This window comes from Vespa mandarinia, chromosome 8 (genome assembly GCF_050613455.1).
Source record: "Vespa mandarinia isolate Hongniang chromosome 8, ASM5061345v1, whole genome shotgun sequence".
Lineage (NCBI taxonomy): Eukaryota > Metazoa > Arthropoda > Insecta > Hymenoptera > Vespidae > Vespa > Vespa mandarinia.
Window position 1 is genome coordinate 1165001 of NC_140817.1, and position 13649 is coordinate 1178649.

Below are 13649 nucleotides of genomic sequence, written 5' to 3' on the forward strand. Positions count from 1 at the left end.
CGGTTGCTTGCGTAAGAGAGACCGACAAACGACCGTCGGGATTGGCCCGTACCCTAATTTTCTTTCACCCTCTGACACTTTCCTATCTCTATCTAACTTATCTCTCTCTCTCTCTCTCTCTTTCTCTCACTCTTTTTTTTCTCTCTTTTTCTCTCTCTAGTCTAGATAATTTTTTATGTTATCGTCTAGCGATTCTATCAATTGCTTCACACGTTACTATTACATTATTCATTGTCTTTTGTAATACTTTAACTACGTATGTAATAGACTAGATACATACATCAAAAGCTATCCTCTATCTATTCTCTCTCTCTCTCTCCCTCTCTCTCTCTCTTTCTCTATTTCTCTCTCTCTTTTCGGTAGATTTCATTATAACTTGTACGAAACTATCCAAATATAGGAGAATACTAATAGTTTGGTAATGTGTATTTTACTTTTACTATATATATATATATATATATATATATATATATATCGTTAGATCGATTTTCACGTTACGTACTCAATTTCTTTCGACGACAATAGATACGAATATATTTCCGATTCGAAATAATCAAAGCTATTTTCTTCTTTTGATTGAATTTAAATTAATAATTAAAAAGATGTTAAAAACGATACGGATCCAACTGATTAATACTTGGTATTATATGTATATATATATATATATATACACATATCCCTCCTCCATACCTCCCTTTCCTTCTTTCTTTATTTCTTTCTCTCGTTTTCTCTGACGTTAGCAGGGTTGCTCCTGGCATTAGAATGCGCGTGGGCGAATGCACGTACGCGGCGGTACGGACACGTTAATTCTCAATGTCTGCCACGTTTTATAATATATAGCGCTTGGAAATAACCGGTGTATCGCTCGTTTGTAAAGCGTTACGGGTGATTATCTGAATGAAAGAAAGAAAAAGTGTATGTATGTATCTCTCTCTCACACACCCTCTCTCTTTCTCTCTCTCTCTCTCTCTCTCTCTCTCTCTCTTTGTGCATGTGTGTGTGTGTGTGTGTGTGCGCGTATGTCGATAGGAATGCCGTTAGGGACTTGGAAGAATTTTGAATGACGGCTCTCAGCGGTAGACTTTGATTTTCAACGAGATACGTGGGTTGATTTAATGCCTTCCAATAAGTTTTTCCTTTCTTTAACCTTTGGTCGAATAATGAGTAGATATACTCATGTAGGATACCGATTCCTTTTGATTCGTAATTAATCCGAACGATTATGCTCGACCTAATTGGTTAATCGAGATAAAAGAAATTTAAATGGTAACTCCTTTCTAGTTTTCTTTCTGTTATCGTTCATGCGAAAGGAAACGAATGTCACGAAAAAGGAATAGCTAATCTTTTCTTAACTAACTCTAGTAAGTTACGATTCTAACCGCGAGCCGCGGTTATTCTCTTAGGAGAAAAACTTTTGAATGGAGAAGAGGGAAAACGAGTAGGCCGAAAATAAAGGTGAGAATGGAAGCTGAGGTACTCCTCGACGTTTGTCACTCGGCACTCAAGATAGACGGAGGACTTGTACCGAGAAGAAGGAGGAGGAGGAGGAAGAAGAAGAAGAAGAAGAAGAAAATGAAGAAGAAAAGGAAAGCAAGAAGGTAGAGAGGATAGGGACGAAGAAGCGGTAGCAAGAAACGCAGAGAGTAGAGTTCTATTTCTGATTCCCGGGACACCCAAGAATAACTTTGCACAACCGAGAATCGAGAGGGCTTTCCCAATCCCCAGGACAGCCTCCGCCTTTTGCCTTCTTCCTACGCCTATCCAAGATAGACAGAGAAAAACAAGAGAAAAATTACTCTTTCTCTCTCTCTCTTTCTCTGTCTCTTTTTCTTTATCTATCTCCGTCCTTCTTTTCCAATCCATCATTTACCTTGGTACTTTCTTCATTTCTCTCAAAGCAATTCCCCCTTACATATTTTATTCTATAATTTCGATTCTTCCTTTTCTTTTCTTTTCTTTTTTTCCCATAATTCTTTCCACGATCATACCATAATTATTGTTTCGCTTCGCGTTGACGTTATACATTTGATGGAACTTATCTTTCTCTCTTTCTCTCTCTCTCTCTTTCTTTCTTTCTTCTTGACTATCATGATTTGAAACATTAATTTATCATTCGAAGTAAAACATCAATCATATTTACAACTTAATAAAATATCTTTTTCCTTTTGTTGACGAAGTTTTCCTTTAGAGATGACGACTACTCCCGGCTAGTTGGTTCTCTCGCTTTATCCTGCTATTTCTGATGCCTTGTCAACGGCACACGCTTGAACGAACGACGAAGAAGACGAGTTAGGAAAGAGAAAGAGAAAGAACTGGTGAAGAAAGAGAAGAGAAACCCTTCTCGGTTCGGAGGTTTGAGAACGACGTACTCGAGACCCTATGGTCTTCGTCATCGTCGTCGTTGTCGTCGTTCTCGTCGTTTCTCGTCGTATGATTTAAGAATCAACTTTGGCCCAACTCGACCTCCTTCTTCCAAGTAAAATCTCTTCAGTAGTTTCGTTTCTTAGAACTTCGTTGCCGAATGACAGCGATCGTGCTTCCCCAGTAATTCTCCTCCCAAACGTTTCCGGAGAAACCGGGTACCCGCCCTTTCAACTTCTATAAATCGATTTGAATCCTTTTACGATCTTTCTAAACCCTTTCTTCATGTTCTTTTTCTTTTCGATGGTAAACAAGTTAGTCGATCGGCGATCTTTTTGCTGGTCGGTAAATATTCGAAAAGAAAAAAAAGGAAAGAAAAAAAAAAAAAAAAAAAAAAAAAAAAGAAAAGGCTAATAAAAATAATAAACGCAAAGAATTTTTTCCGCATATAAAAATTGACACTATCTACGACGAGCATTCTAAGTTTTTCTTTTTTTTTTTTCTTAATTTTTATTATTATTCCTTTTCTTGTTGTTGTTGTTTCTTTTTTCTTATTATCTTTTTCTTTTCCTTATCTTTTTTTTCTTTTTCCCCCAATCAAACAACGTCCTTCCTCGCGATATTCTTAAATCTATTTCTTTCCTATCGATTTACGCGAGAGGACAATGAAAATATATCTTTTCTTTCTTTCAATCGATACGTTCTGTTAATGATAAAAGGATACAAAGAAATTTTTTTTTCTTTTTTGTAATAGTAAATCGACAATGTCTGACATTTTTCTTCTTTCGATGAATCCAATATTCTATTCGTAAAACTCTCTCTCTCGACGCAGAGAGTAAAAAAAAGAAAAAAAAAAAAAAAAAAAAAAAAGAAGAAAAAAAGAAATGAAAAGGAAAAGGAAAAAAGAAGAAAAAAGAAAGAAAAAAGCGATGGGAATTAACGCAATGTATCGAATAAAACGATGAAAATCGAAATCCCGTTGTTCGTACGTAGGCAATACGTCCGACGAGAATGCACCTGCCGATAGGCAACACGCGTTACGGTCTCTCTCTCTCTCTCTCTCTCGTTCGACATTTACAACATACGACTCGTGCGCGTTACAGTCATCGTCATCGGCTCCATCGATCGGACATTCTCTCGTCTCTTTTCTCTCTGTTACTTTCTGCTGGGGATGAGGTGTATCACCGTGTATGGGAGGAGTCTTCTATATATCCTATCGACCGATGAAATAATAATTAGTCGAATAAATCCGACGTTCGGAGATAAAATTTCAAAAAAAAAAAAAGAAAAAAAAAGAAAAAAAAAAAAGGAAAAAAGAAAGAAAAGAGAAAAGAAAAAAAAAGAAGCGAAGAGAGAAAAAGAGAAAATAAAGAATAATAAAAAGTGAAATAATTCCATCGTCGAGCATATTAATTCGGTGAAAAGTATTCTTCGCCCCGAAAAATGGATATTTTCGTCGAATATAAAATTCTATTTTGCGAGATGCGTCAGCTGTCATTTTAATTCTCTTCAAAAGGTAGGTACGAAGGTGTTCGTCGTCCCACCTACGAGAAATGACTGATTTAAGTCGACAAAGATTCGAAAAAGGCATTGGCCGACGTGTTTCGTTACGTCAGACGAAAACTCTTTTGCGGGATGATCTTATAGGATGCTCTTTCATGGAAAAGACAGAAAGAGAGAGAGAGAGATAGGGAGATGGGGGAGAGAGAAGGAGAGAGATAAACAGATAAAAAAAGAAAACAAGAAACACGATGTTAAAGCTTTAAAAGAGGTACGATTACGCGTGGGTAGACATTGCCTTGCGATCTTTAACCGCTTTATTGCACAGCACTTGTCCACGCTTACGAGGCTTTCGCAATCCAAAGACCAATAATACGTTCGTAGATAAGATATAATTTATTTTTAACGGTGAAAAGCCACCGATCGATCGATCTATATTCCGTTCCTTTCTAGTAGATTTTTTTTTCTATTGTATTTACTTATTTATGTTTTCCGAAACAATTGAATTTTAGTAAACGATTAGCTATATAATTATAGAACGAAGTATATTCTTCGTGATGATACGGATATTAGAGAAAAAAAAAGAATCTAAACGAGGATGATCAGGAATTTAGGATATGGAACTGATATCTCGAGGTATTTTCGAAATCGTTATAGATCCGAATATCGCAAATCGAAATATACAATCGTTCCAAGGAATATCATAAATAAACCGTTTCGATATACTAACGAGTAAACTATCGAGCTTTATTATATATATAATAGAGATACATAACGATATATACTCGTATAAGCGTAATCGTGAAACAGTAGTATAGTCAGACACGTGAACTATAATTCTAGGAATCTGAAAATGCCGGATTGCCGAAACACTATACCGTAATGATCAAACAGAGAAACAGCAATTATAGAAAGTAGGAGTATAGAGAAGATATAGGGAGAGATATAGGAGTATATACATACATACGTAGAAGCTACTCTAGGATGAGGACATGGTAACAACCAATGTTGTTAGTCCGTCGTTCATGATCGGACGAAAACGTCGATAGATCGGTTCTGCTTGGACGCAGACCAAGCGACTCCGCAAAGTGCTACAACGTGTGCGTCGCAGCGTGGAGCCTTGTTCTCGCCTTGTGTATGCGTATGTGTATGTTTATGATGGTATCGGTTTATGCGTGTGCGTGAAACTGATCGTGCGAGATGACGAGGCGAGAGGGTCGTCAAGAGATCGTATACGGAGAGAAACAGAAAGGGAGAGAGAGAGAGAGAGAGAGAGAGAGAGAGAGAGAAAGATAGTATGCTCGTCGCACATAGGTGCGTGCTGCACGTTGCTACTTGCAATGTGTGAGTGGTGGTCAGAAAGAGTAGGAGGTGCAAGGAGAGGGAGAGACTCTCGACTCAATGGGCATCGCAGGAACGCAAAGAGGGATCCGGGAGGCCCGACTGACTGACGCCAGGAACCTCACCAAGCGAGACGGCCTGCGTCTGCGTCCTCTCCTCTTCTCTCCCTCTCGCTCTCACTCTCTCTCTCTCTCTCTCTCTCTCTCTCTCTCTCTCCTCTTCTCTTCTCCTCTCTTCTCTACTATTCTATTCTCCTACTCTTCTCTTTTCCACTCTTCTCTTCCCTCTACGTATCTATACGCTCTGTGTCTCTCTTTTTCTATCCTCAAGCCGCGGTAATTCCGTGTTCTGCCTGCCTCTCCACTCACTTCTGCCTGGCTACGCGCGTATAAATATATACGTAACCAGGGGGTCGGGATTCGTCCTCGTCGTTATGGCTTATTCTCTCTTCGTGAATGTTACTTCTAAAACAGGGAGAGAGGGAGGGACAGGAGTAGAAGGAAGGGTGAGGGAGAGGGTAAAGAACGAGAAGGAGGAGGAGGAGGAGGAGGAGGAGGAGGAAGAGGAAGAGGGAGAGTGGTGAAAGGTACATACGTATGTACGTATGTACATACATCGAAAGAAAGACACACTAGCGAATATCATCCGTGGATTGCTATCAGACAGCTGAGTTTCACGTAATTGTAGCTTCATGTCGAGAGACAGTAGCTATGGTAGATGTAGGTACATGACGGAGAAACGTTTCTACTCGATGATGATGATGATGATGATGATGATGATGATGATGATGATGATGATGATGATGGTAATGATGGTGATGATGATGATGATGATGGTGGTGATGATGATGGTGATGGTGATGATTATGATGATGATGATGATGATGAGGGCGATGGCGATGGCGATGGCTATGAGACGATGATGATTGTGAAACGCTTTTTGTTCGAGCTAACGATGCTTTCTAATCGATCGACGACACTCGAGCCACGGTTGAATAACGAAACTTATGCGTGTGATATATCTGTCCTTCTAAAGCAGTGGAAGTACTTTTACTTTAGCTCGACCACTCGGACATTTATACTACTATGATTCAACATTTACTTTTTTTCTTTTTCGTTTGTTTTTGTTTCTTTTTTTCTTCTTTTTTTTTCTCTTTTTTTTTTACGCACGCAGAGTGAATGACTTTATTCTCTCTCTCTCTCTCTCTCTTTCTCTCCTTCATACATATACTTATATATATATATGGTATATTCGGACAACTAAGTTTAGTTGTTTTCATTAAAAAAAAAAAAAAAAAAAAAAAAAAAAAAAAAAAAAAAAAAAGGAAAGGTCAGGGTCAAAAATGCGCGTGCTCGATCTTTGGTTTTGTTTATTTCGATCCTATAAAAACATTTGGTTACTTGTTATTACGATGAAAAGAAAGAGAAATTCTCTAATATTACGTGATACGCGTTACCGAGTTTATCTTTCTCATTAAATTCTTTGGTAATAGACGACGTGTCGAAACTAAAAATTCCTTCGTGGTTAGTTCTAAATAAATATTATAGAAAAAAGAAAAAAGGAAAAAAAAAAAAAAAAAGAAAAAAGAAACGATCGGTGCCGTCCGTCGGTAGGATACACGCACGAAAGTGAAAACGAAGAACGTGAAATATAAAGTTGCGTCTTTGATTTACTTTCAAAGAGAGACACCGCACAAGGACGTTCTTTTTAGATTTCTCCGAATCTCCAATGGTTTACGTTGAAAAATAGATTACGAGTAGATATTTATCAATGGTATTATCCTGAGAAGATTTTTCAGATTAAAAAAAAAAAGAAGAAAAAAAAAAGAAAAAATAAAGAAAAAAGAAAGAAGAAAGAAAAATGCGTAAGCGAATCTTCCATAATTACTTATCGATATTTTAAAATCAAAGTTCGAAGTAATCGCAACATCAGAGAATATCGTAACGGCAATAATCGTGAATGCTATTACACGGGGAAAATTGTAATCCAATCGCGAAACGACGATTTAAAGGGCGATTACGTTCTCTCTACATGGTAATAAAGTTTCATTGGTTATCGACTACGATCGATCGACGAACGATTGAGTCCTAATTAACTATTCTCGTAACGCCGTAGAAAGAGTTTTCAATTTAATTCGACCGAATGAAATTTCACAAAGAAACGATACGTAAACGTATGCAAGCAGACTCACTTTACGCGTGAAGTATCATATAATTTGAAGTGAATGAAGTATAATATAATTTGATACATTTAATCGTTTAAATGTATCAAAAGATGTTAGAAATTTTTTTCGAATAATCAATTAAAATAAATCAATTATTGCGCGATGGAAATTTTCTCGCTTCTACATTTAATGACGAATGACGAAGTGAGATCGTATAATCGCAAATATATAAACAAGAACAGTTATAAAAAAAAAAAAAAAAAAAAAAGAAATACATAAATAGATGTGGGAATTCATTATATAAATTTTTATATCGTCTCGTCAGAGTCCTTTGTCTTGACGTCTTACGAAGAGAATGGTATCGATCGTACGTGGGTTAAATTCGACATTGTATTTGATATTACAATAGTAATCGAATGAAACTTTCTCCACGATTAAAACGTAAAAAGATCGATAAATCATCCTAGTTCAATAATAGCATCACTTCCTATGTACAATAGTAATTCCTTGATATTCCGCGCATGCGTACGAGATGGCACGCGCGTGAACGTTCGAATCGGCCATATTATTCGCGCTAATGAATGAAGAAGGCGGATAGAAACGTGACTGCAAGTACGCTGACCCAGCAACGCGTGGTTCTGAGAGACAAGACGACGTAAAAGGATACTACCAGGCCGTTTATACGCTTCGCATAACGCTTTTCTACTCTGCCTGCCATTCTCGCTTTCCCTCCTCCGTCACTACCTTCACGATTATTCTCTTTCCCCGCTTCCGCCCCTTCCCCCTTCATAATAGAGATAGAGGGAGAGAGAGAGAGAGAGAGATGGATGTGTCGATCGATGATCGTCGACCATTGTAGAATTTTAACGTGATAAACGATCGAATGCCAATCGACTTCCTCTTTTACACATTTTCTTTATCTCGTTATACGTAGATTCGTGCTTTAGAAGCCGTTAATGGAAACCGATTCGATTAATTAAAACTATTCGAAACGTTGTCAGTTATAAATTAATTCGCAATCGAGATAATATCGTATTACCAAACGTCGCCTAGTCTCGTCTATTATCTTCTTAAAATCCATTAATCCATTAAGCTAGTCATTCGTTAAATACGATTATAACAATAGATGGCAAGAGCAACGGCACCTCTCTCTCTCTCTCTCTCTCTCTCTCTCTCTCTCTCTCTCTCTCTCTCTTTCTTTTCTCCTTTTCCACCGATTGGTTGGTTAATTAAACCGAATGATTCTTCCCGTTGGTTTTCCTCTATGGGAAATTCGTTTAATTTTCTATTAAGAAAATTATGTATGTAGAAAAAGGAGAAAGAAAAAAAAAGAAGAAAAAGGAGAAGAAAGATCGGATTGAAATTCCCGGTATACATATATTTATCCCGATAAGTTCAATAAAGATGGCTCGCTTAAACGATGCAATTTCTCATATTATCGACATTGGAAGTACCGTTTATTCCAGAAACTCGATTATCTTATCGCAAATGACTTAACCGTTTCTATTGATGATCTTTCTCAAGGAACGATCTGTATTCCAGCAAGGCAATACCGGATTCATGAATGAGATTCTTCGATTCGAACGATTCCTCGAATCTTCTCGATGAGATCTTCCTTTTTCTTTCGATTAATAATCTTTCAAAGAGTATTGCGTTTTTGCGATTTGTCAACACGAAGAACTCTTTATTGGTATTTATACGCGGACAAAGGCGTTCTTTAAAAAAAAAAAAAATGTTGTAAGAACGGATAAGAAAAATAATCAAATCACGTAAGAAGTTCAACAGGTGGATATAGCGTGGCATGCATCGTTATCGTATTCGAACGTTTATTACGACAACACGATCCTTAACGAGAAGCACCTTCTCGATCACGCGAGTTTAGTTACGACAACGACGACGACCACGACGACGACGATGATGACGAAGACGATGAACAACGTAGCGTGATCTGGACGAATTTAACTGACCTAACTACTTTCGACGTATACGTCGACCTGTTTAACAAACTTTCATATAATGTTAAACTTCTGTAAACCCTCTATCGTCGAAAATAATACATTCGGTCGCGTTAAAAGATCCAATTTAAAATTTATCGCGATCGAGATCACTTTTTTAATTACTAAATGCTAATAAAAAGTTTAAATACGTTTCAAAAAAAAAAAAAAAAAAAAAAAAAGAAAAAAAAAAAATCAAAGGCGATTTGACAATACAACTAATAATAAATATATAATGGTATCGATACACGTTAATATAATTTCTCCCTTTGAAATATATTCTCCTCCGACGGAATCATAGATCTTGGATTTAATTTTAATTATAAATTAGTAATAAAAAAATTTTAAATATATTCCCAAATAAATACGACGGCGTCGTGATTACAATAAATCCTTCAAATAAATTTCGTCGAAATAATATATGTATCTATCGTTGTAAACTAATCATAGATTAGAACTGGCAGTGATTTCTAAGAGAAGATTCTAAGATATCTATATCCTTTAAGATCGTCTATAATCGTAGATCGAGCGCAAGAAGTGTAAGAGAGAGGAGAGAGAGAGAGAGAGAGAGAGACACCGCGCACGAAAGAGCTCCGTGACGAGAATCGCGATTAAGGTTCCTGACTCACTACCGCATTGTATCCGGTCTATGTATGTTGTACGTACACTATTTTTAGAGAAACGCGTACATTCTCAACTGCTACAACGCACGTTTACACGGAGATATACAACTATTAAGTCAGGCCAATTATCGTTGCACGAACAATGTCCTGCATGGTCATTCATGAATTCCGAGTATGACTGAATTATCTCGTGAATGAGTTAACATTATCGTTTCAAATCATAATACGAAAGAATAATACCTATGAAATAGTTTTTCTTATGCGTGGCTGATAACTCGTTATCGCGTTGCATACGCGTGCCAAATATTATTCAACCGTATTAAACTTATCTATACATTGTTATGGTTTCGAAAAAAAAAAAAAAAAAAAAAAAAAGAAAACAAAGAAAAAAAATGAAAAACAAAAGAAAAAAAAAGAAGACAAATTTCACACAAGCGAAATATCTTATATAAATCAGATCTTTCTTACGTGTTTACAATTTTTTTTTTTTTTTTTTCTACGAAAAAAAGAAAAACAAACGAAAAAGAATCCAGTGAAATGACAAGTCAAAAGACAATATAGAAGAATAAATAATATATATATAAATATATACATATATATATATATATATATATTATTATTATTATTATATATATTTGAGTACCGTCCATCGAAGTCCGGAACCTTTGATGAATTAAACCGACACCGCTATTAAGCTCCATTCAAGCTAGCCACTTATGCTGGTAGTACGCAATTTGCGCGAGAAAAGAGTGACACATTCGACTCGAACGTTAATTGCGAGTTGACCGATAGTAGGCGTTCTCCTACAGGAAAACGTACAAGAGAGAAATTTTTTTACAATGTTTTACGAGCCTTGACTTTATGCCATTTTACATTCGTCAAAATTAATCTTACGAGTACGTACGAAAGGGGGAAACTATATATATATATATATTCCGCAACTCGATCGTTTCTCCTACGATTTTATTTACCGGTTTAATAAAAATTTTAATAAAAACGAAAAGAAAAAAAAGAAAAGAAAATGAAAAAGGTCGGAAATTTTTATAGTAATAAAAAATTCGTTAAGAAAATAAAATCAAATTGGAACAATTGATCGAGTTACGTGATTTATCATTGTAAATACTGCGAGAGATTAATCGAATCGATAGAGATAAAGAAAAAAATCCAAATTAAACAACCTGTGAACGTAATAAAAAGATAGAACGCGATACGACCTGGTATATATTATTTTCTTGTCCTCTTAATTGTCATTATCTTACACGCTAACAATGATTACCTTCTTCCTAATGTTCTTTCTTCTTCTTCTTCTTCTTCTTCTTTCCTTCTTTTTTTACTGTCTTTCCTTCTCTTTTTTCCTTCCTCTTACACGGCCACACGGTACATACCAATTTTCTCAGGATTTCGTGGAACCGACGTGGCAGTAGCTAGACCTCAAGTGATTGCGACTAATTGTACTTGGAATCGATGGGAGCATTTAACGGATATTCCCGTCGAGTTCTCTCACAGTCGGTCGACGAAAAAAAGGTTGCTTCATTGGTGTTTTTTTTATTCTTTTACTTTTGTCTTCTATTATTTTGTTTTCCTCTATCGTGTAGTAAAAAAGAAAAAAAAAAAAAAATAATAATATATATCGAAAGGACATCATAGACATCGATTTTTCTCGACGAATTACGAAATTACGTTCGTATTAAATATCATTCATAATTTATAACGTACGAAAAACAAACAAAGTAAATACGTACGTGTATGTGTGTACATTGATAATTCAAAAACAAGTTAACAATCAAAAAGAAAAAGAAAAAAAAAAAAAAAAATACTGTAGCCATTATCTCGACAATATTTACGATACTTAACAATATTTTATAACGCGATAATTTTTATAATATCTTATGTCCGGATTTCATTGCTAGGAGACCCGTTATCAAGAATTAATTATCGATTAAAAATAAAGAAAACAATTTCTTATTAGAATTCTTTTACGGAAAGATAAAGAATGAAACTAATGAAAAGGTAAACACGCTACTTCCTCGTATCGTTAATAGTCGCGCGACACTGTGTCTCTCCTCTTATTTCCCTCTCACTGACCGTGTTCCCTCTTCTTGCTCGAACAGCTGTTAGTTACGACGATTGTATTATCATACTATATCGATGTTTTTATGATCGTCACGTGACCCCCGATATGCATATATTCAAATCCGAACGTTTTCAAAAAGATTTAATTAGTGGATAGATATATTTGAGGGGGAAAAATATTACATCCATAAGAAAGCAAAAATTAATTAAATGTTCCTTTTAATACATCTATTTGCAGACAAATGTAATATCTTTGTTATATTAAAATATTATACATAGTATGTGTATATATATATATATATGTATATATAAAGGTGTATGCGTATATATATATATAGTCGGAGAGTAGCATTAAAAACGTTCTGTTCGTTGATACGTCCGTGAGAATGACTTACTGCGTGCGTGCAACGAAGGAAGCATAAAGGCGCGATATGAATAATGTAAGCTTACGTAACGACGTATGTCACATCACTACGTTTCAGACACATAACCGTTGTCGTCGAACTATGTACTTACTTACGCAGGCAATGGTTCGATGTATCACGTGATCATCTCAAACCTACGCTTGCGCATTCACAAGTTGCCAACTCGCATAATGCACCACCCTTCGCTTTCATTTAACCCCTTTTCCTATGCGAAGAAAATATTTTATATGAGTAGGTATGTCCTATGGGTATATATAAAATTACGAATGAACGTATCTACTCTAAATATATTATATATACATACCGTGTACCTATGTACATGGATACGTAATTCTTTATCAATAACAATAAAGTAATTAAGAACAAGAATCGATTATCGATTCGTAAAGAGAATCTTTTTTTTTTTGTCAAAAGGAAATGTCAATTCATCGAGTATATACGTTTACATTGATATTAATATACTATTACTATCTACACAAAATTCGTTCGAAACTGATTTCATTTATATTGTTTAAAATCAACTATGATACTTGTGTTTAAATAAATTTTCTACAAATATTCTTCTTCGTTCTGTTAAACTAGGGAACAGAGAGCTCGCTATAACAGGGGGTGCGAAAGTAATAAGTAGAGAAGTTACCGTTTCTGACGTAGAGAGTTCGTTGAAACGAACGAGAAGATAAAAAGGAGGGGAGAAACGAGTGAGAAAAGAGGGATGATGGTTCGTGCAAGTGAAATTCGTAGAAGCGCGATGCACAATACATGGAGGATCCGAGTGTAAAGGGAATTGGAAAGCGGCGTTAGTGTTTCGAGGGAGAAGAAAAAGAATGATGAAGGGAAAGAGGAGGGAGAGAAAATAAAAGAAGGGGAGGGGGAGTGAAAAAAAGGGAAAGGGCTAAGGATGAGGATGAGGAAGGAGAAGAAGAAGAAGAAGAAGAAGAAGAAGAAGAAGAAGAAGAATGGCAACACGCAGAAGAGAGAACATTATCCGTGGAAGGGACCGTCTGCCTGTTTGCTTCACCGATTCTAAGAACGAATCAAAGATGGCGGCCTACAAAAGAATACCATTCGACTTCTCGAAGAAGTTTGACCCTAAGGAATGATACCCCGCCAATGAAATTTAGCTGAGATAAAAGTAAAAAAAAAGTAGAAGAAGAAAGCTCGCGAGACG

The 13649-nt window shown here is 36.1% G+C and overlaps 1 long non-coding RNA gene across 8 annotated transcripts in view; it reads right to left on the reverse strand.

Moving 5' to 3' along the window:
• LOC118445743 (uncharacterized) overlaps positions 1–13649 on the reverse strand; it is a 75833-nt gene that overhangs the window by 7657 nt on the left and 54527 nt on the right. The window contains exon 5 of one of the 8 annotated variants that reach the window (XR_004839393.2): positions 12387–12686. The exons of the other annotated variants lie outside the window; for them this stretch is intronic. This is a non-coding gene — a long non-coding RNA (uncharacterized LOC118445743). Of the gene's footprint in view, positions 1–12386; positions 12687–13649 lie in introns of those variants that run through there. 8 annotated transcript variants of the gene reach the window in all.